Source organism: Equus caballus, chromosome 15, assembly GCF_041296265.1.
Source record: "Equus caballus isolate H_3958 breed thoroughbred chromosome 15, TB-T2T, whole genome shotgun sequence".
NCBI lineage: Eukaryota > Metazoa > Chordata > Mammalia > Perissodactyla > Equidae > Equus > Equus caballus.
This window is the reverse complement of record NC_091698.1, coordinates 41,436,527-41,460,464: the sequence shown is the minus strand read 5'-3', so window position 1 is coordinate 41,460,464 and position 23,938 is coordinate 41,436,527. Positions and strand designations below refer to the sequence as shown.

The 23,938-nt window shown below is 34.5% G+C and overlaps 1 protein-coding gene across 3 annotated transcripts in view; it reads right to left on the bottom strand.

The window, feature by feature from the left end:
* Positions 1–18,911, bottom strand: part of LRRTM4 (leucine rich repeat transmembrane neuronal 4) — a 750,627-nt gene extending 731,716 nt beyond the window's left edge. The window contains exons 1-2 of one of the 3 annotated variants that reach the window (XM_070236231.1): positions 18,670–18,911; positions 3,580–3,669 (exon numbers count right to left, since the gene is read on the bottom strand). The gene's annotated coding sequence lies outside the window, so the exon portion shown is untranslated. The remainder of the gene's footprint in view (positions 1–3,579; positions 3,670–18,669) is intronic. The other 2 variants (XM_014731069.3, XM_023618824.2) reach the window with 2 other exon arrangements.
* Positions 18,912–23,938: the final 5,027 nt, after the last annotated feature.

The following is a 23,938-nucleotide window of genomic DNA, read 5'->3' as shown; positions in this document are numbered from 1 at the left end:
ACTATCTTAAAAAATTAGATCATAAGATGGAGGATTTCAGCAAATGAATAGAACTTTTACTTGCATACAATATAGATGGGGTAATAAGCTATTAGAAATTCAGAAAGTCAGACTAGAAGAAAACATAAAATTTATATCCCTACTAGGAAAAGACATAAAAGGTAAACAACATACTGACTATATTATCAGATATTATATTTTAAATCATATTGTACATGTTTTATGTTTATTGTGAAACCTATATCCATAGTGAAAATATAAATTAGAATAATTATTTTGTCATGTACTTAGCACTATGTATCAAGATCCATGGAAACATTCCTAGCCTTTAACCTAGTGTTCCCATCCTAGGATGTCTTAAAATAATAGAATACGATATTCAAACATATGCATTGCAGTATTACTAGAAAGACAAGAAAAAAACAAGTCACAAAAATAAACTTTCAAAAAACTAGGATATTTTACTGAAACATGACATATTAATCAATAAAATGTTTACACCCACTAACATATGAAAATAATTTTTATGACAAAAGCAAAATGGTATTCCTTTTATTGATTACACATGTGAAAAAAATCTATACTTATGCCAAAAAAAGTGAAAGTGACACAGAAAAAGAATTGGCTTGACAAATTTATAACCGTTTTGATAATGTCTGTATGGTTATAATTCTCCTTCTACAATATTTATGAGTCAGAAGGCTAGAAGATGGTACCAGAAGAGTGTTGATGTTACTCTAAATTATGACAAATTAATTTCAGATATTGATCAAGTTTCTGACTGTATTATGGAAAGATCTGGAATACTTTGTAAATGATTTTAAACTAAGTATCTTTCCTGACTACATAAACACCTTCAATCAGACATCCATTACAGCAGGCTGATTGGTTAGAATAGCTATTTTACTCTCTAATCTCCTTTTTGTATCTGAACCATTCTGATAGATCTCTTTGCCCTTTACATCTCATGTTTATCTTCTATAATTAAGGGAATGGTAACACAAATTTGTACAGCACAGAGATTTTGAGGGTTAAATAAATAATGATAGCAACACATATAAAGACCTATAAAGTGCTTAGTTTTGCTATAATATTGCCAGTAGTATTCACGCTTATACAGCTGGTTAAAAAAAAAACACATTTACTAAGTAAGTACTTGTGTTTATTATTTTCTGCATATCGGCCTGACATATCTAGCAATTATATGTTGGTAACTGTCATCATATTGCTGTTGTGGACTGGTTTTGGCCTTCTACAAAGTGTGGTTTATAATGTCTTCCGTAAACAAAAGTTTTCTATTTGTTCGCTAGATAGTTACACTCATTGTCATCATATGATGTGCGTATACGTGCATGGTCCTCTGTGAAGTACTATACAGAACAGCTTTGACTGAAGTAGCCCAACCAGGCATACTGTATCAACTAATGCACGAAGTCTTGAATAACACCATCAGTCGAGATTCTTTCTCTTTCTGGTACATGTTTCCAAATGAAAGCAAAACAGTACATTAGAAAGAACAGGAATATTGAGGGAAACAGGAGACCGGTTTGCATTCTGATGCAGCTCTATGAGCTGTTTCTCCATTTCACAAATACTTATTGAGTATGCACCGTATCAGTGAGCAAAAAAGATCTGGCTCTGCAAAGCTGGATATAAAAAAATTAAGTTAACCAGTCCTTACTTAAGTTCCTTATCTGTAAAATGGAAATAACAGAATTATAACATATAATTTCTAAGGTTATTTTGAGTATTAAATGTATATATCTCCATATCAATATCCACATATTGAGAGGTATAGCAATATATTCATATTTAATTAATGCAAGTTCAGTGTTTTCTGTGATAGATTTAATAATATTCAAATGAGCCTGTCTGTATATATTTTTGCATTTTTCACTATCAACTTTTTTCTTAGAAGAGAAAATCGGCTTTTATTTCTTTCTTATTGACCATATTGCCAGGGCATTCCCAGGTCTGCTCAAGCCCTTCTGTCAAACAGGTCTTATTGCGTTGGCACTATCACCATGGCGACCTGTGTTATGGTCCAGGCTCAACTATAAACCAGCAACATGACCTCAGTAATAGCACAATTCAGCTAAACATTTTTTCCAATAATCTCTAAAAGACGGCATCAGATTGCTTTAGTGGCTAATAGTCCCTGATTAACTGCATATTACCTGAATTAGCAAACAAATAAGTTATAAATATTAGGAAAATCTAGGGCAATATTTGGTCATCTTGCTTCCTTATACACCCTGACAAAATTAGTCCGATCACAGACTATTCTACCAGCTACCAAAAATCTCTCCATCTATCTCATATACTATATAAAAGAAAAAAGAAAATGTTTGAGAACAACTTTTTAGTGAACTAGATGAGAAGACATTAACTGCCACCTGCCCAGATTAGAGTCTTTTATAAGGCAATTCACGACTTCACAAATTAGCCCCTTATTTCTAAACAAAGCCATTTAACTGAAAAAGAAATCTTAAATATATCCCAAATGTAAACTCTCCTTATTTGTAGCAATAGAGAGCCCAATTGAGGGGGAAAAAAACCCAAAACTTAAAAGTTGAGTTTATATAGAACAATTTGTAGCAACTTCAGAGTGAGTATTGCATTTATTTAGGGAAGTGAGATATATGTTTATGTTACAAGGTCCCCAAATGACCCTGAGTCACTCTCATCTAAAGCAGACAGCATGAAGTTAATGGTGACAATAGCAAATGAGAAAATGAACATCCTTCAGCAGCAGGAGCATAAGTAGCAAGGCAACACAAACTCAGATGCTTATCACTGCAGTCCCTACACCCTGTGGGTTTAATGATTAATATATAATTAGAATGTAAATAAGAACTATCTACATATTACCCTGAAACATAGGTCCCATCAGAAAATAATACTTCCGTACTAGAAACATTGATTTCTCATATGTATCTGTGTATGCACACAAACACGCACCCCCAACACACAAGTTTGATTGTTTTATGCATGTTTTTACTTGCCATAAATGACTGCCTGTAAAAATACGGTTGTATTTAAAACATTATATATTTTATTCAAACATATGCTAGAGGTACTGCTCCAATTTTCATTTTACAGATGAAGAAGCAGAGGTATGGGTTTTAAAATAAATTTCTCAAGACTGTACAGCCAATGACATGGTGAAGCCAGTATTAGAACTCATGGAGTCGGCCTCCGAAGCCATGACCTTAGCCTCAAGGCTGGCCCATTGGAAGCTGTTCTATAGGAGCTGCGCTGAGAGTGTGGAGGAACACGAGCAGGAGCTATAAATTCCCACAGTCCTGGAGGTAGATTCAGTCCTGACCAGGTTTGACTTTTATACTAAACAAAAGTTGTATGGAAAACGACTAATCCTCAGAGCTAAATTCGGCAACGAACACCCTCCGACTCAAGAAAGTATGGGAGCTCTAACCTCTGGGCATCTGCCCTCTAACAAGTTTGCATGGGCTGAGATCTCCTGCAAAGGAACAATGGAGAATGCTGAACTGCGTCCAAGACGGACTGACCACTTTTCTAGGTCCTGCAGAGGATGGTATCATTCCGCCAAAGACTGACCTGAATGACGGAAGTCACGCTGATGGCCGGCTGGTGGGCTGAGGCCTCCCAGACTTTTCATCACACATGTTTTTTAGCCAAGCAACTGACCTAAAGGCAAAATTAGCACATTTAGAAGAAACTTCTCTTTTTGTTCTCACGTTCTCTAACTCTCTCTCCAGCTACATATTTTACAAATACAACTCACTGACTCCAAGATGAACTAGGAAAGATAAGAATACGTTATGCCATGAAGAATCATTTACTAGCACTTACTTAGCATGGTATTAGAAATGAGAGTACGAATAAATATATACAATATATCCAATTTCAAGTTATTTTCTGTCTTCCTAAAGGAAATAATGCATATAGTTTAAAAGATCGGTAAAATAATACTAAAAAACTTACAATAGTTAAAGTAATTAAACAAGAAGGCCATTAGACTGGGGTGGCTCCGATGCCTTAGCAGCCTATGTAAGCAAACTGAAACCTAAGCCAGAATCAGTGCAGTTAAATCTAAGAATATAAAACTTAAGAACAACCAACTACAAACAGCCAACCTGGCTTTCCAAACTAAGGCCACCCTAAGCTAGAACCAATCAAATAATTTTCTTGGTTTGCTTCCACATCTTCTCTATAAAAACCTCTCCTGCCGGTGTAGTGTTCCTAACCACTTTGGGTTTGGTGTTGCCTGATCTGAATGCTGAAATAAACTCTTGAAAATTTTAACGTGCCTCAGTTTATCTTTTAACATAATGCATGAGTGTGATAAAACTAAGTACCGAAAGCGTACAATAAGAATGTGGCGAATTACTCCTGTGGCCCGTGACAGAGAACAAATTTATAAAGCTGGAAGCCATTTGTTTGTTAACAGAAGTGTCAGCAAAATTCTTGTAATTCAAGTCTTCTTAGGCTGTATAACAATTCAATGTTTACTTATATTACCCTTTCAGGTCAAATTGTCTGCGAGTTAATCATGATACAGAGAATATATCTGAGCTTTAATTTGCTAAATTCTTATCCAATATTAACTTTTAATTTGACTCCGAAGTTTCTGCATCACACTGCTTTTCACATCAATATAGACACATAATTATGTAACTAGATATTGCATAACGTATATATAGAGAGATGTATGTTATTATAACTCTACAAAAATGTGGATATTATTTAAATAATTAAGATCATGCATTGAGAGTTATTTTCAAAAACCCACATTGATGAGAAGAGGGCTGATTTAGGCAATATTTGGTGTTTTAATGCTACAGCTGTGTTTAGTGGATATGACCAATATGTAAAACTCATGCATAAATTTCAGGGTAAAAGAGTTCTTGAGTAATAAAGAAACACTGTATTCAATATTTTTATTTCATAACAAAATTGCATATTAACAGTATTCGCTTTTTCCTTTTTAATACCTGCACACACATGGAGTTATTTCTACTTGCATGATTTAGCAAACTGTTCCTTAGAGAAAATGTAGGAGCTAATGAAGCTTATTTTATTATTGATTTGTGACTTGTGGTTGATTGACTTGTTAACTTCATAAGTGACTTGACTGAATGTGACACTTAAACACTTTGTTGAAACAGCCTTCACCCATGCTGTCAAAGCTGGCAGAGCTGCTTTCTAAGGAAATGTTGGGTTCAGTGTTGATGGGTACCATAGTGCAGGCTTTCTCAAGGTCAGCACTACTGGTATTTTAGATCACATAATCCTTTTTCTGGGGGCCGTTCTGTGCATTGTAGGATATTCAGCAGCATCCCTGGTCTCTACCCATTAGATACCAGTCACAACTTCCCACTCCAGTTATGAAGATCTCAAATGTCGTCAGATATTACCAAATGTCTCTTGGGACCAAAATACACTCTCTCCCACACTGAGAACCACTTCTCAAGTAGAGGAGGGTGAAGAAAATTCAGAGACCACAAATCAAGGGCAGGATCTAAGCACAGGAATTTTTCCAGAAAGGTCTTAAGTACAAAAAATAACATTTAGTATAAACCAAATAGAAGAATTAAAGTCAATATGTTTCATTATGTTAAAATTATTAAAGACAAAATGATTACTAATGTACATATTTTTAAAAGTCAATCAGCTTCAAGACCACAATAATTTACTTATTCACATGCTATAAGACCATCTGAATTTCCAAATTAAGAAAATGTAATATGTGAAGGCACTGCTATTCTTGACAGGTTCTTTTGGTCTCAAAATATTAGGCTCTGAAAGTCCATTCTTCAGAATTTTCAAAATGGAAGATTGGAATAATTTTGTTTCTAAAAAAGATGGACATTTTCAGAATGAGGTGTTTCTCACATCATCTTACTGATGATACCATTCTCCAACTACTAATCAATTTAAACTAAAGGCTAATAGAGGGAAAATGTATCTTAAATAAGAAAGACACTATTGGCTATCTCAAAACATATTTGAATATTATTTAAAAGATGAGTGGACACTAAATTAGCTGTTAGAATAGTCTAATCACCCTTTATTTTTGAAACTCAGAAAACACAATTATGACAAAGAAATTAGAAACATAGTTTTATTAATACAAATTTTAATTAACATTATCCTTAAATAAAATGATATTAAAGAAGAGTTACATTTACTAGCACCAGCTCCAATTCTTTCTTTAGACAGTAAAAATTATCATTTATATTAAAAGATCAGCCTAAAGTTAGTTAATTGTGGCTAGAGTGCCATAAAAATAATTCAAACTTGGCAATTTTTAATAAATTTAAACTATAATTTGTGTCAGCCTCAGAACAATTCAACAGACTAAGAAGTCACTGGTCCTTATTCTTAATGTTATTAAGAAGGAAACACATGAGATATGCGATACTCAATTACTACGTTAACATGTGCTCGTTTGTACTTTGGAATGAAAATTAAACTTCTGGCGTTCCTGCAAGACAAGATGTGTCAATTCTTAAATCAAGACAAGATTTACTAAACACGTCTGTAACGTATCATAGACCCTCGTACAAGCTTCAGGCTGTTTTCCTGTGGTGATGTCTTAATTTCTATAAATAGAATGGCTTGGAAAAACAATAGAATATTACAACCACATCAAGCAATTCAAGGGATTTCACAGACAAAATATCCACACACTGCCAGTGAGTTTTCTGTTGGGGGGCACTGACGAGTGTCTTATGGCACCATTTCTTCACTAAGCGACACTAACCCGAGTCTGCCTGGAGAGAAATATTCAAATTCAGATTGGCAGGTGGGAAAATAATACATTATGTTGGCTACATTTCTACAGGAATACATTGCTTGCTAAAACTTTTTTATTCTCAGTGGCTTTTAAGTTCTTGAAGGCTTTCTGCTAAGCTTTCACGTAAAAGTAAAAGTAAGTTAAAGACCAGCTAACTCTTGAAAAATGGGAAACTCCCATGTGCCTGACTGGGGCTCTTGTTGAGGCTGTATCGGGCACTTCATTGTGAAAGTTATGGCTGCAGTTACGGCTCTAATGGATGCATATAATGTTTCTTTCACTAATTTTAGATTTAGACTGTACTTCTGCTGAAAATTATTCTTTGTTTTGGGAAGATCTGTGTCCAAGTGGTTAACCAGAGGGCATCTAATCCAGAGCCTAGAGGAGAGGAGGAAGGATTATCTTGATTTCATATTGGCAGACAAAGCCTACAGGGAAAAAGGCTGAGAGAGGCAAAGACCAACCTGGGTCATTTTGCGGAGGTTCCCCAAGTTCTGTTTCAGACTAGGTAACCCAGTGCTTGGACCTGGCTTTGGGACGGATAGTTACATTCTGACAGCTTGTCCTGAAGGTCTTAGGCTCGAGGCCATCAACCTCCTAATGGAAGTGACATCATGCAGGTACTGGAATGAAAAGAAAAAGGCTCTAGGGAGTAGGTGGCTGGATGCCTTGAGGGAACAACTGCGAGTGAGTGAGTTCTGTCACTCTCTGTTGCTGAGGTGATCTAGTCTTTGTATGGCGGTGGCTCCATGGAATAAGAGGAGAACAGAGATGACGGTACAGTAACCACATCTGGGGACAATGCCCTTTTGTTTTTCACAAGCCTTCAATATATTTTGCCTAAGCTGGAAATTAGTTTCTGCTATCACTGTTAAGAATTAGGGCAAGGTCTGTGCACATGTTTTGTATAAACGTGTGGTGGTGGCAAGAGACCACCAAGACAGATTTATTAATTTGTGCAATATTGGGGGAACATAGGCGCATTCTATCAAATTTTTAAATAATGCCTGGGGAGAAGAACCTGGTTTGAAAAAAAAAGAAAAAAAGTAAGAGAATGAAAAAAACACAGAGAGAAGGCGGGAGAGGGAGAAAGAAGAAAGATTCAAAATTTACAAAATTCGGAGAGATTATGAATTTGAGAAAAATAGCAAATCCTGTCATGTACTTCCTGGGTTCCACATGTAAAAGGAACCCCTGGAATTAAATGTTCTATGCTACACCTCTCCTTTTAACCACAGCTGCCAGAGCAAAGTTCCCACTTACTAGAATATAATCCTACATTTAAAAGCTCATTTACCAAATTCTGTCAACATCGTAGTATATTAAACACCTTACCCCACGCTGATTATCAGTTTTCTTTGTATCCTGTATTAACATTGCTTCTTCTATTTTTACAGCATTTAGTTTTTCATTTCAAGTAATACATAATAGGTATAACCTGAAAATTTAAAAAAATATATATTTCGTATAGTACTCTCCCCTAGAGATAACCACTATTAATGTCTTCAGTAGAAACTTAAAATAATATTATGATTAAACATATGCAGATACACATGCCTATATAATTTACAAAAATCCTAAATTGTAAGTCTTTTTGGAAGGCATATTTTTACTAAGAAATAAGTATATTTATGTCAACAGATATTTTTCTGCAGTGTTTCTTTAACAGAATATACCAAGATCTATTTAAATAATTCTATGTTTTTAAATTTTTAAGTGATTTTCAGGAAAGCATCCTGCTTCTCCATAGTTCTATTTTTCATTTTATTTTTTATTTTAATAATCAAAATAGACAATAACATGTTGTCTATTTTGTATATAATTGTTTAATTTGTATACAATTACTTTTGTATACAATTGTATAAATAAGTAAAAAAATATATTTTTCATTTTAATAATCAAAAATTACAAAACAATGATGAAAAATTATGAGGGTGCATTCAAATACTGCCTTCATGTCTCTGCATGAAGTTTGATATTGGTTAGTAGAACTAAATAGCTTTAATTTATGTTTAGTGATTATACTATTCATAGATTGCTAAGAAATTTCGAAGACTAGTGTTGAATTTTTTAAATTATCTTTTGCTTCAATAGAGATAGTCATATAATTTTTTCTTACATAAACTATTGATGTGATGAATTATATTTACAGTTATCAAGTATTGAATTATACTTGCACTAGTGGAATGAACTCTATGTTTAAATGTTGTATTGGTCTATTGATGAAATCAATTTTGGCATATATTAATAATTTATTATCTGTAACTTCCTCTTTTGCAGTGTTAGGTTTTCTTATCTATGTTATTCTTGTTTATTTAAAATGAATTAGGAAATACTCCATCATTTCCTAAACTCTAAACAAATTTAAAAGTGCTTTTAATTCTAAAAAAAATTTATTGATCAAATAAACATTTATAAAACTTGTTTTCTCTGCCAGTAATGCCTATTGTTTTATCAGTTTTTTATTTATAATAATATTTTTGTAATAATTTTATTAATTAAATGTAGCAAAGGTTCTTATTGACCTTTTCAAATAAATATGCTTAGATTTATTAAACAATATTTGTTATTTTGTTGAACATTTATACTGAGTTTTCCCATTATATTTCCTATTGTTGTTGTCTATATTCTAAGTTTCAGATGAATGCTTTTTCCATTTTTTAAAATATAAAAATTTAAGAGAATCAATTTTTCTCATGATATGATCGTAAAATATCCTAAATATTTTAAATAAAAGATATTATTTTTATTGTTAATTTGCAGTTACATCAGTATAGTTTTAATTTTTTCCTTGTGAAGGCATTATTTGCGAAATTTGAATTTTCTCCAAATTTCCCCAAGAAAGAGATTTAATGTTTTCTTTTTTAATTATTATTTCAAAGATTTCTTAAATTATGATAAAAAGTTGTGCACATTTTCAACTTTAGGAAAGATGTTAGATATTTCCTTAGAGTTTAATATATAAAATATAAGACTGCATTTATATATCACATTAAGATTTTACAATACTTTGTCTTTTTTCATATATACACAAATATAGCCCCATTAATATTTCTCTAATGACTTGCTAATTTTTTTCTTTATTTTCGGCCAAAGATGAAAGTGATATTTTAAGTCTCTCATTATTATTATTTTAATTTATCCTTGTATTTATAGTTTTTTCTGTTTTGCTTTAATAAAATAATTGTGTTAATAATACTTGCAAGTTTACTTTAAATTGCACCATATTCCACACAATTAGAGATGAAGAAATGTAACTCTTCTCTCTTTTTTTGAACAAAAGAAACTCCTTTTTTTTTGAGGAAGATTAGCCCTGAGCTAACATCTGCCACTAACCCTCCTATTTTTGCTGAGGAAGACTGGCCCTGAGCTAACTTCGTGCCCATCTTCCTCTACTTTATATGTGGGACGCCTGCCACAGCATGGCATGCCAAGCGGTGCCATGTCCACACCCAGGATCCAAACCTACGAACCCGGGCCGCCAAAGCTTATGGTGCGCACTTAACTGCTGCCCCACCAGGCTGGCCCTGAAAAGTAATTCTTGATCGTTCTGACTTTGAGACTGACTATCTTCCTTTATGTTTTCCATACTTATCCTTTCTTTTTCTGCTCAAGTACACATTTCAAATCTTCACTTGGGCTCAAATGGTTTAGAAGTTATACATTCTTTTTTCAGCCTGCCATTCTTGAAAATAGAAGATAACTTTTGTAGACTATACTTAAATAGATATTTCTAAATATTTATCATGGCAACCTGATTTACTTCAGTTTCAGATTGCTCTGTTTTCCACGAAATATTTTATTGCTTATCACAATTTTAATTTTTTCCTGCACCCCAATTTATAATGACAATACTATGCTTTACTAGCACACTGCCTATTGTCCTTTCTTTTATATCACTGTTATCCTTTTTATTACTATTTAATTTCCCATTCATATGTAAGATTTTCAGAATCGGTATGTGAGCGGCATTCTAAGTGAGTTTTTGCAGTTCGGAGAATCTGTGAGGTGAGATGGTTTCGCTAATTTAAATTTCTGCAGTCACAATCTTTTCACTTCAAATTTTGTATCCATCTTTCATTGCCTTCCTGTATGCAGAGAAATCTGAGTCCAACTACATCTTTTCTTCACCTTTTATAGATGACATGTCTTTTCTGCATGAATGCTTGTGTGATTTTTTCCATCATTAATGTTCATGAATATTTCTTAAAAGAACATTTTAAGTACATGTTCCAAATCCTGAACATACAGAAACACTTACAAGGTAATAAAATTAATACACAATATTTATGGCTATACATATACTAATAGAAAAAAAGGAAACAACGTAGCCAGCTGACAAAGATTAAAATGCTGATAGTTAATATCCACTGATAATAAGAGTTCAGAGAAAATGAACTCTTATCCTGATAGTGTGATTATTTCAGAATATCTGGAAATGTGTGTAAACATGCATTCTTTTTTACCCAGCAATTCTATTTCTAGGCATTTATTCCAAGGAAATAATTGAACAAAGGTAATCAAGTTACATAGACTCTATGGTTCTTAAAGTTTTAATCATAATTATCAAGAAATTATGCCATACATCTCTACAGAAATTGTGCTATATAGACCAAGGGAATAAAATAGTAAATAAAACTGTGCTGGGAAACTGGATATCCAAATGCAGAAGAATGAATTTGGAACTTTACTTTGCATCATATACAAAAATTAACTCAAATACCTAAACATAAGGCCAAAATTATAAAACTTTTAAGAGAAAACAGGGGGAAAGTTTCATGACTTTGGATTTAGCAAAGATTTCCTATATATGACATCCAAGACACAGGCAACAAAAGCAAAAGTACATAAACTGGATTACATCAAAATTTAAAACTTCTATAAATCAAAGAACACAATCAACAGAATGAAAAGGCAACCTATAGAATGAGAGAAAATATATGCAAATCATTTATCAGATAAGGGGTTAATAAATAGAATATATAAAGAAATTACTACAAACGTACTTCAACATAATAAATGTCATACATGACAAGCCCACAGCTAACATCATATTCAAAGGAGAAAAATTAAAAGCTTTTCTTCTAAGATCAGAAATAAGAAAAGGATGTCCAGGACACTTGTATTCAACATGGTAGTGAAAGTCCAAGCAATAGTATTGGGCATGAAAAAGAAATACAAGGCATGCAAATCAAAAGGAAGAAGTACAATTCTGTCTCTTTGCAGATGGCATGATCTTATATATATAAAACCCTAAAGACTCTACCAAAAAACTGCTAGACTAATAAATGAAGTCAGTAAAGTTGCAGAGTACAAAATCAACATACAAAAATCAGCTGTGCTTCTATATACTAACAGTGAATTATCTGAAAGAGATATTAAGAAAGTAATCCCATTACCATAGCATTGAAACCAATAAAATACCTAGAAATAAATTTAACCAAGTAGGTACAAAACCTGAAAACTGTAAGACATTAATAAAAGAAATTGAAGACGACATAAATAAATGGAAAGATATCTATGTTCTTGGTTAGAAGAATTAATATTGTTAAATGTCCCTAATACTCAGAGTTCTACAGGCTCACTGAAATCCCTATCACAATGCTAATGGCATTTTTCATAGAAATAGAACAAACAATTCTAAAATTTTTATGGAACCACAAAAGACCCCAAATAGCCAAAGCAATCTTCAGAAAGAAGAAAGCTGGAGGCATCTCATGTCCTGATTTCAAACTATATTGAAAAGCTACAGTAATCAAAACAGTATGGTACTGGTATTACAAACAGGCACACGGAACAGGGGAACAGAATAGAGAGCCCAGAAATAAAACCACACATATAAGGTCAACTAATTTTTGACAAGGGTGTCAAGAACACACAATGGGGAAAGGATAATCTCTCTTCAATAAACAGTGTTGGGAAAACTGTATATCTACTTGCAAAAGAATGAAATTGGACCTCTACCTTACACCATTCACAAAAATTAATGAAATGGATTAAAGACATGAACGTAAAACCTGAAACCATAACATTCCTAGAGGAAAAAATCCTCGACATTGACCTCGGCAGTGATTTCTTGCATGAGATACCCAAAAAACCCAGGAAACAGAAGCTAAAATAAACGAGGAACCATGTCAAACTAAAAAGCTTTGCAAAGCAAAGGAAACAATCTGTAAATCAAAAAGATAACCTACAGAATGGGAGAAAATATTTTGAAATCATATATCTCATAAGGGGATAATGTACAAAATAAAGAATTCATACAACTCAATAGCAAAAAAAACAAATAATCCACTTAAAAATGGGCAAAGCACCCAAGCAGGCATTTTTCCAAAGAAGACACAAATGGCCACTAGGTACGTGATAAGTGCTCACCATCACTAATCATCAGAGAAATGCAAATCAAAACACAATGAGCTATCACCTCACATCTGTTAGAATGGCTACTATCAAGAAGACAAAAGAAAACACGCATTAGTGATGATGTGGAGAAAAGGGAACCCTTGTGCACTGTTGGTGGGAATGTAAATTGGTGCAACCATTATGGAAAACAATATGGTAGTTCCTCAAAAATTAAAAGTAGAGCTTGCTATTAATAGGCAATAAAAATATCTTTCAACATATAAAAACTGAAAATGACAAAGGAAAGATCTGTTTACGTATTAAAGTCAAATGCAGGTCCTGACTCGTATACCAGTGGGTCTCAGGTTCTCATATTTGAATGTGCATCAGAATCACCTCAAGAGCTTATTAGAACATAGATTGCTGGGTCCTGTCCCCGAGTTTCTGATTCAGTAGGTTTCAGGTGTAGCCCAAGAATCTGTATTTCTAACAGTTCCCATGTGACGCTGATGCTGCTGGTCCTGGAACCACACTCCAGAAACCACCAGTGTACCCTCATTTCACAATGCACATCTCTCCATCTTTCCTTTCAGGAAGAAAAGGCCTCATTCCATTCAAACTCTGCTACTGTCTACTGGCCCAGAACCAATGCGGCAGCCTGCTGGGTACCCTACACCCAACAGTGACAGCCAGGAAATGATGAAATGTGGTCCCCTCTGTGATGAAACGGGTCAGCATAAGCTGCTGCAAGTTATTTTTTTAAACAGAGGATTACAGATTTTTCTCCTTAGCTATGTCATTTCCATGGTCTGGGATTATATACAGTTTTCCATTGGATAGATGAATTCCTAAAAATTTGTGTATGCATGTTTCATATCATAAACTATATTAAATCTCAGGTGGACACAAAAGTAAACATTCCAAGTATAAAAAGTAGGCTCAAAATGGAAAGTTTATCAGATTGGTGGAAAAATAGACATTGTTAGCCATGGAAGTGAAAGGAAAAATAAAGATATTATGACTCAACTGACTACATAAAATTAAAACTAATTTCTCTATAACCAAAATATAATTAAACAGGAAAGCAAAGCCAGTTAATCTACAAAGCAATTCTGAGAGACCATGTGTAAATACACTTTACGAAAAAAAGCTTGTAAATACTGGCAAAAATACATCAATATTCAAGGAGCTATACTAGCAACAGATAGGAAAATGCAATTCTTATGTGGTAAATGCAATGGGGAATTCTGAAAATGTGAATGGACCTTTTTGTGGTAAAATAAATGCAAATTCAAACATAAAGCATATAGTAGTATTTTAAGAAGTGCTAAAAACAATAAATGTTAATATGTATTTATAATATGTATGTATAAGTATTTCTGGTGGGATACACAATTAGCATAGTAATTTGGAATCAAGTTTACAAAATTTATCAATAACCATATACATATGTGTGTATATATATATTTACATATCCTTTGACTTAGCACCTTGGCTTGCCAAAATTGATGCTCAGGCAGAAACTCCAAAAAATTGAAGACGTTCATTACAGCATCACCATTTTAAAATTGGAATGAATCATCTAACTATTGTTGTACCTGTGCTTAGGTTAAGTAAATTGCTTCAATCAATTTAATAATACACGATATAACCCTTAAGTAGAATTTAATGACACTCTGCAGCAATAAGAGAAACAATTTTAGGTAAGTAAAGAATAAGCCAAATGTACATGTATATCCATTATGCAGTAATAACTATATAAAACTACATTGGGTGGATGGAAGAAAAGAAAAAAAAGTCACTTAAGAGGGATAAGAATTATAGATAGCTTTCTTGTCTTAATTTATTATTTTTTAAATTGCTTGTAAACATTTTGCTATTAAAAAAGAACACACTTTTCTCCTGTTTACCAGAAGAATAGCAACAAGGCTTTCCCTCCTTCCTTTACCAAAAGAAGCTGTCACTGTACATCAGGGGTTGGCAAACCCTGGCCCTTGGGCCAATTCCAGCCAGCTGCTTGCTTTTTGCACAACCTGTGAGCTAAGAGCTTTTCCATTTTTTTTTTTCCTGAGGAAGATTTGCCCTTTGCTAACAAGCATTGCCAATCCTCCTCTTTTTTTACATGAGGAAGATTAGCCCTGAGCCAGCGTCTGTGCCAATCTTCCTCTATCTTTTTGTAGGTGGGACACTGCCACAGCATGGGTGGTGAGTAGACCAGGTCTGCGCTCGGGATCCAAACCTGTGAAACAGGTTGTTGAAGCAGCACACACGGAACTTTAACCTCTCGGCCATGGGGCTGGGCCCCTAAATTTTTGAAAGATAATTTCCTTCACTCTTATTTTCAGGGAGAATGGGAAAAATCAAACAGCTTATAGTAGTTATTTGGAAATACTGGATTAGCTTCCATTATTTGTGAAACAATAAAACAAGAATTAAAAGTTCAATAAGAGGATCAGTTAACATGGTAAATATTTTCATTTACATATTTCAGTTTCCTTGTACTATAGAAAGATACTCAAGTACTTCTGCTAGAAAAACCCGCACCCTCCTTTTACTTTTTTACTTTTTGGTGGCATCATTAGAAATACGAAACGCTGTTGTGTTCTCTTCCCTCTACATTAAATTATTAAATTGCAAAGACAATGTCCTGTGCATTTTAAACCAAGATAATTAGGGTGATCTGGATTTGGCTGTAGCTGCTCTGGGTGTGTAAGCAAATACTGGCCATGCTCCCCTATCCAGCGAGACCATTCTGGGCTCCATCAGGCTTCATTTCCTTCAAATGAAACTACCCACATTCACCACCAGGACAGACTGAAAGTCTGACCAAAAGTATGTGGAGTGGGTCCACCCAAAAGCAAAGAAAGAGGTGAGGGTGCTGAGTCAGGCAGACCTTTAGCAGAAAATATTTTGTTTTTTTTTTAATTTGCAGTTAATTTATGCAGTGGTGCATTGGAACTGAACTTACACCAAAAGTGGCTGTCTGCTGCCATCATTATTACTATGACATGTGAATTCAAAAGTGCCATTTTTGTATGGAAATTGTCTTCTTTTAAAAAAAAAATAAAGTAGTAAATACAGTAAAAAATTAAGCAGTGGGCCAGCCTGTGGTGTAGTGGTTAAGTTAGCACACACTACTTTGCTGGCCCAGGATTCACGAGTTCGGATCCCAGACATGGACCTACACATGGCTCATCAAGCGGTGCTGTGGCAGTGTCCCACATACAAAAGAGAGACAGACTGACACAAATGCTAGCTCAGAGCCAATCCTCCTCAACAAAAAAACAAATACATAAATAAAATTAAGGAGTAGAATAATTATTTAAAAAAAACTCCATCTTGTTGTACTTTGACCCTTATTCTCTTTCCCTAAAGGGTAAGGATTACTTAGTTTTTAAATTTTTCCTTTCTGTTTTTTTTTTTAAGCAAATATATATATATATTTGTATCTGTATACCTGCATTGGATCTCCACATATAAGCAAAAACATAATATTCTTTCCAATTTCCTCCCCTTGCTCTTATGAGTTGAATGTATTTTACAACTCTCTTCATTATAGCTTTAAAAATTATGTGATTCTCTCTAATGCCTGCATGTTTCATGAGAGATGGCACAAATGTATGCCATAAAATAAATCATATTTCCCCTAGACCTAGCTGCCAATATCTATGGTCTCTATGCTTTCTTAATTGATCATGTTTTGAACAACCAAATGACATTTACCAATAATTAGTGTAATTGTGAATAATCAAGTATTTATATAACTGTCATTTAAAAACTTCATTTATTCTCTCAAGATACATGCTTTGACAGTGCCACAAGCTGGTCACTGAGTTAGGACTACTCCAGGAAGACAAAAGTCAGTAAGCACATGCAAGCACACGTGGACAATTGCTTTGACCCTCTGTGTGCGTGGAGGTCTTTTTTGGTTCAATACTTAGAGCTGATAAAGACTCTACAGCAGATATATGTTGTTCCTCCTTCATATCTTTCAAATCCAAGTGAAATTAAAAAAGAATCATTTATTTTCATTGTATTTTTCTTTATCCATTTAGAGATACACAGAATGAAGATTCACAGAATGAAGAAGAAATCTGACACAACTTAATAGATGTTGATCATACAGCTTATTGTTTTGGCGGGAAAAGCAAAAACAAAAACACAGGGGTATGGGCTTCTGAGCAATTCAATCTTTTGTTAGTAGAAATATGTCTGGGGAAATCAGAAATCAATTTGCTTTGAGTAAAGCCTATTATATAAATTATTCCTTAGAGACATTATTTTCTATTTATTTCCTTAAAAATGTATTAAAATTTAGGGAGGATAGAGAACATAATTACATCAGTGCATCCACATTGGTGTTTGTTTCTTTAGATTTAAACTAGAGACTTAAAAACATGTTGAGAGTAGTGCATTTTGTAAAGCCAAATACTCAGGAATAAAAATGTTAAGCTCTGAAATAGTAATCTAATTATACTACGAGCAGAAGTAAAAGGGGAATGATAAGTTGGGACAGTACCAGCAAAATATACCAAAGTGGAAGGGTTAATTTGCTTAAGAAGATTTATTAGGATCATATTTGAGTTAAAAGCATCATAAAAAAAGATAAACATATTAACAGTAAGAAAAGTAAAGATATGAATGGCAACATAGATACTCAAATAACAAATGTAAAAAAAGTTCACTCTGATAAATAATAAAATAAATGCAAGTTAAATTAAAAAGAGTAACCTCTACCATCGCCACCATGGGCCGGATCCATCAACAATTCTTATGGTTTACTTTCAAAATAAAGTGAGACTCTGTCCCCTGTGACCTCCTTAATCTAAGGTACTGTCATCACTCACCTGAACTATTGCAAGAAACCTCTGCAATTCTACTCTTGCTTTTCTCAAATCTATCTTACACTGAACAGCAGAGATTATATTTTAAAAATACAAATAAGTCGTGCGAATCCTGTGCTCAGTGCTCTTCTCAGAGCTACTGCTTCTAGAAAGGCCAGCACAAGCTATACCCTGGCCAGTGCATGAGGGCACTTAACCAACACGCTCACAGGTTTCTACTTCTTGGGTATTTAGAAGTGTGTACTGAGTTGGGATACTGGCCTGCTTCTCAAAGGAGCATACTTGAACTTAGTAGACACTTTTAGGGGGGTTGTATTATGTTATTGAGAGTGTAGACCAAAGCAGAGCAAGATGTAAACATTACCCTGCCAACACCAAATGCATACTCAGGAATAGCTCATAAGATTAAAATTTGCTTGCCGCAAACTCCAGCACAAACATCCCATCCCCACTGTTCCCGTATCTAGAACTTCTGTCTGTTACTTTAAGGCAGTGAGGGTCAGGGCCACTCTTCTTGGGGCCCCTTTTGTTTATAAGTAAATCCAGGGGCCAATTTCCCCTTCCCTCAACCAGCCTGCAGTATATCTTAGAAAAGTTTCCCAAAGCATTCTTCAGGAAGATGGCATTTATTAAAGTTACTACTGCTGTGTAACAAATTAATCAACATTTAGCAGCTTAAAACATCTAATTTGTTATGCTCACCGTTTCTGGGGACAGGAATTTGGACAGGGCACAGCAGGGATGGCCTTCTCTGCTCTATGGTATCTGGGGCCTCAGCTGGGAAGACTCAAAGGATGAGGAGATCCCTGAACACTTGTTCACTCCTACGTCTGGCACCTGCTCTTCAATGACTCAGACACAAGGGCTGCTGATTAGTTATGTGTGGCTTCTGTCTCTGTCTCTTGGCTTCCTTGCAGCCTGACAGACCCAGGCAGGACTCAATCACAAGTGTTACAACCAAACAAAGGAGAAACCACATCATCTTTTATGACTCAGACTCAGGAGTCACAGAGCATCATTCAGTCCACAGTGGTCCAAGGAGTCACAAGCCTGACCAGGTTTCAACGAGACTGCCAAAAGAAGGGAGTGCGTCAAAGAACCGGGGGCCATGTTTTAACAGCTCTGATCCTTGTACTGATACAGTTACGGTATCCCTGATACTGATACAGCTATCCCTCCTCAACTTCATATTCCTTCCATCATTGCGAAATTTGAGAGATTAGAGTATGGAGGTGGCTACCCAGGGAGAGTGGCGTTCATTTGGAAATCTCATTTGCCCTACTCCATTTGCAGAAAGAAGTAGAAATGAACATGGATATTTGAAAACAAACCTGATCACCCTGCTGATTAGAGCTCTATTGATGATGAAAGTGATGTTGATGTCTGACCTAATATAGTTCTTGGACATTTCTAACTTACTTGGAATTTATGAATATTAAAATCCATTATAAAGTCAAAGATAACAGACAGACCTTGCAAAGAAAAGTCAGGGCAAGCATTTATGAAAAATATGAATACAACAGGAAAGTTGAATTTTTGTGCATACTTTATCTGGTATCACATGCAGTAGTAAAAAATGCATACATGTTAAATATATGTGTGTGTATATATAAGTTTTGTTTGATGTTAAGTATTTTTACTGAAAATTACCACAGAGAAAGGAAGTTAGCACAGAAGACATGGGGGGATAGCCAAGGTTTTACCCTGTAAGTAGAAATGACATCCTGCAACTAATTTTTTAAAAACAAAATGTGTGTATGTGAGTGTGTCTGGTCAAATGTAGTTATATCTCAAGTATTCAATAAATATATGGAGCTAGGTCTTCTCTCTTTTTTTTCTTTCTTTCTTTCTTCTTTTTTTTTGGTGAGGAAGATTGGCCCTGAGCTATCAGATGTGTCACTTTTCCTCTATTTTGTATGTGGGATGCTGCCAAAGCACGGCTTGATGAGCCATGTGTAGCTCCCTGCCTGGGATCTGGGCCCACGAATTCTAGGCCACCGAAGAAGAGAAGTGTGCAAACTTAACCACTACACCACCAGACTAGCCCCTAGGTCTTCTTTTAATGAAATAGTTTTGATACGTGTGGTAAGCAACATAGTTGATATATTTTTGTTTAAATATTTCTAACTAGATAGACTTAGTAATGAAAATCATGACAAATATATTTTAATGCTTTTTATTTTTACAGAATCTTAAAACAAGTGCATTTCAGGACTATTATTTTAATCACTGGTTCTTCATAAGGTAGGCTTTTTAGAAATACTAGTTCAGAGAGAATTCTGGGTAATTAAATAATGGCTATTTAGGACTTTGCTCTATATGCCTTTTTTAGAATTAAGATATTTTTATAGTAGAAATATTCTGCTGCTAACACACAAGCGTCCTTTAAAAACAGATGGAATTTTTATACTCAAGAGTCCAATTAGTGCTTCTTAGAGAATTCTTCTCCTAGTTTCTGTTTGGGGATTGGGGAATATTATCCCTTAAAGAAACATATTTAAAATATTAGCGATGCAAATGTCTCTTAGTCTCAAGTGGAGATGCTAAAAATGATCATGCAACATTATTAAACATTATTACTGTGTCACATCCTTTTTTCCCTCAGAGGAGCTCTTTTAATTTTTAAGTTCTTATTTCTTAAATCCCTCTCAATTTCATAACAGACTCTGTTATTTCAATCACAAGCAAACAAAAAATAATATATTGTGTAACAGCCCAGTGCTATATTTAAAAAAAAAAAAACAAGAAAATAAATATACATTCTATAAATTGTCACACACTAATAGTATCAGGTAAAATATTAGGCTCTATCACAGATCTGACTTTCCCTTTTATGATGAGGAAGGGGGTGAAAATAGAGGATAAACATATAAATTAAATTTTCTGTGTCATACTCCTGATAATTTTTATCAAAAATGTTTTGGCTATCATAAAGCATCTATTCTTTAATAAGTAATTTAGAATCATTTCAAATGACAGAAAAAGAGATGAATTTTCATCAAAATGACCAAACGTAGAGAAAACTAAAACACGTTTGAGTTTCCAGAAAACAGAGTGATATAATTCCATGGACTGAAGAACCCCAGCCTCATAAATTTTCATAGAAATTAGCAAAGTAATTCAAGAATAAGAAAACATATGTTTCCATGCTGAAAACCAGGATAAACTATGCCTCATATCTCAGAGACTTTTAGACATTTTTTTTAAGGGAAGAGACTGAGAGAATGTCTGACCAACTTGATTGACTGTATGAGAAGGACCATCCCATTCTTGTTTCTAGTGCTTAGGGACAGGAAAATTGAACAGCTAACGTTTGATGGATAAAGTCGCAGCAACTGGATCTACATATAGATAGCATACAGTGATGGCGGGCAGATATTGACCCTTGGCAACCGACTCTCCTTTGACAGATATTGACTGTGAATCGACTTTACACTTTTTGAAAATGATAAAGAGAAAAATCAACAAATTAACAGCAAATGAAGAGTAAATTGAATCAAAGCTGTGAAAAAACTCTTGTAAAATCTTGTGGTTGCAAAAAAAATAGATACTAGAAAATACTTTAAAAATTATATCTTTGGGGCTGGCCCTGTGGCAGAGTGGTTAAGTTCGCGCGCTCCGCTGCAGGCGGCCCAGTGTTTCGTCGGTTCGAATCCTGGGCGCGGACATGGCACTGCTCGTCAGACCACGCTGAGGCAGCGTCCCACATGCCACAACTAGAGGAACCCACAACGAAGAATACACAACTAAGTACCGGGGGGCTTTGGGGAGAAAAAGGAAAAAATAAAATCTTTAAAAAAAAAAAAAAAGAGCACGTTTATTTAAAAAAAAAAAAAAAAATTATATCTTGCGGCTGGCCCCGTGGCTGAGTGGTTAAGTTCACGCGCTCCACTGCAGGTGGCCCAGTGTTTCATCGGTTCAAATCCTGGGCTCGGACATGGCACTACTCATCAAGCCACACTGAGGCGGTGTCCCACATGCCACAACTAGAAGGACCCACAACTAAGAATATACAACTATGTACTGGGAGCTGTGGGGAGAAAAAGGAAAAAAATAAAATCTTAAAAAAAAAATTATACCTTAAGCACGGTCAAAAAAGGTTATCAAAAGAATGCAAATTTGAAGTATGTGGGAGTATACATATACTGTATAAAACGTGTATATATGTGTATACACACTAATAATTATTATTACTAATATTATCACCTGAAAACCCATTTAAAAATACACAAACACGGTCTGAAATATCACGTTATACCAACTAAAACAGAGAGGAAAAATGAGGAAAGATAAAATTTTAAAAGCTAAAATGGGTTGTCTTATATTCCATAAAGAAGGGTAAAGATAATTTTATTTTATTGTATGTAGTTTTAAAAATCTGCTTTATTTTAGTATCGCAGCACATAACAATGTTTTGGTCAATGACGGATTATACATATGATGGTGGTCCCATAAGATTAGTACCATACAGGCCAGGTGTGTAGTAGGCTGTACCATCTAGATTTGTGGAAGTGCACTCTACGATGTTAGCACAACGATGCATTTCTCAGGACACATCCCCATCATTAAGCAATACACGACTGTGCTTAGAAATTTGACATACGTTTAAAATTGATTTCTACATAGAATCTATTTAAGGGTAAAGGTAAAGGTGTAAAGGTAACTAACAGCTGCACTAAAATAAGCTGGGGTTTTTTTCCCCAAATTGCTAGTGAATTTTTGAAGAAAAAGAAAAACATCACAAAAGTCATCATAGCTGAAAACAGAAAAAATTTAGGGAACCATGAAAAGCAGGCAGCAGTCTGAAAGGGCAATACAATTTATGGTTCCATTTACACAACTTTTTGGAGAAGGCCAAACCATACCGATGCAAAACAAATTGTTGGGTGCCATCGATTTGGAGAAGGAAAAGTGTTGAAGAGGTACAACACAGGATTTTTAGGGTCATGCAAATATTTTGTATAATATCGTAATGGGTTCATACATGACATTCTGTATTTGTCAAAACATAACAGAACACAGAAAGAGTGAACTTTAATGTATGCAAATGTAAAAAAAATCATTCATGACGTCATGGGACCCCAGGGGCTGTGACAAAAGAATCTCACTGTTTACAAATGTATGGACTAGCCCCACTGTGGGAGAAGGAAGGAGAGGTGCTGACCTAACCTTCTTCGTAAATGAGAGGAGACCGTGACTAATGGCAAAAGGAACTGTACAGAAGCATTATACCCTACCTGATAAAGTTTTTTTCCATGGGGACATGGATTAACAGTTTTAAAATCACTATACATGTATACTGGAATTAAAAAACTAAGTAAATGGCTGACGGATGGTGGGAACCAAGCTTCTCACTGTTGGAGGTGACAGGCAAGCAAGAGGAGAAGGCTAGAATGATGAATGTGGCAATGGATTAGAGTTGAAGACATCAGTATGAACTCATTGAGTTTATTATCGATATAGATGGATAAATTTATAGACCTCTGTATATATATAGGTTAGTATACACATATATGCTTCCATGCTCTGTCATACAAGAGGACACAGAATATCAGCATCCTAGAAGTAGCAAGAAATCTGATACGCAAATCTTGGCTGTTGATAACATTCTCGAAAAAAAGCAAAACCAAGGAAAGATGGCCAATTCAAGGGCTGAGATAGAAAATATACAGATGAACCTTGAGCATCTTTTAATTCCGGAAATCAAGAAAGTACTTAAAACAAAAACAATGACAATCTATTGACAGAGGTATGTGAAACTGACACAGAAACCAAATGAAAGAGTTCCTAATAGCCAAAGCTGGAACAATTTGAACAACAGAATAAGTAACATATTTTTAAATTATAACCCAAAGTATAAGATAAATATCCATGAGTCCATACTGATATAAATAATTGAATAAATAAATAAAATGGGGGAGAAGAGACAAATTTCCCATGCAGAACAATTCCCAATAATTTATGTATACAT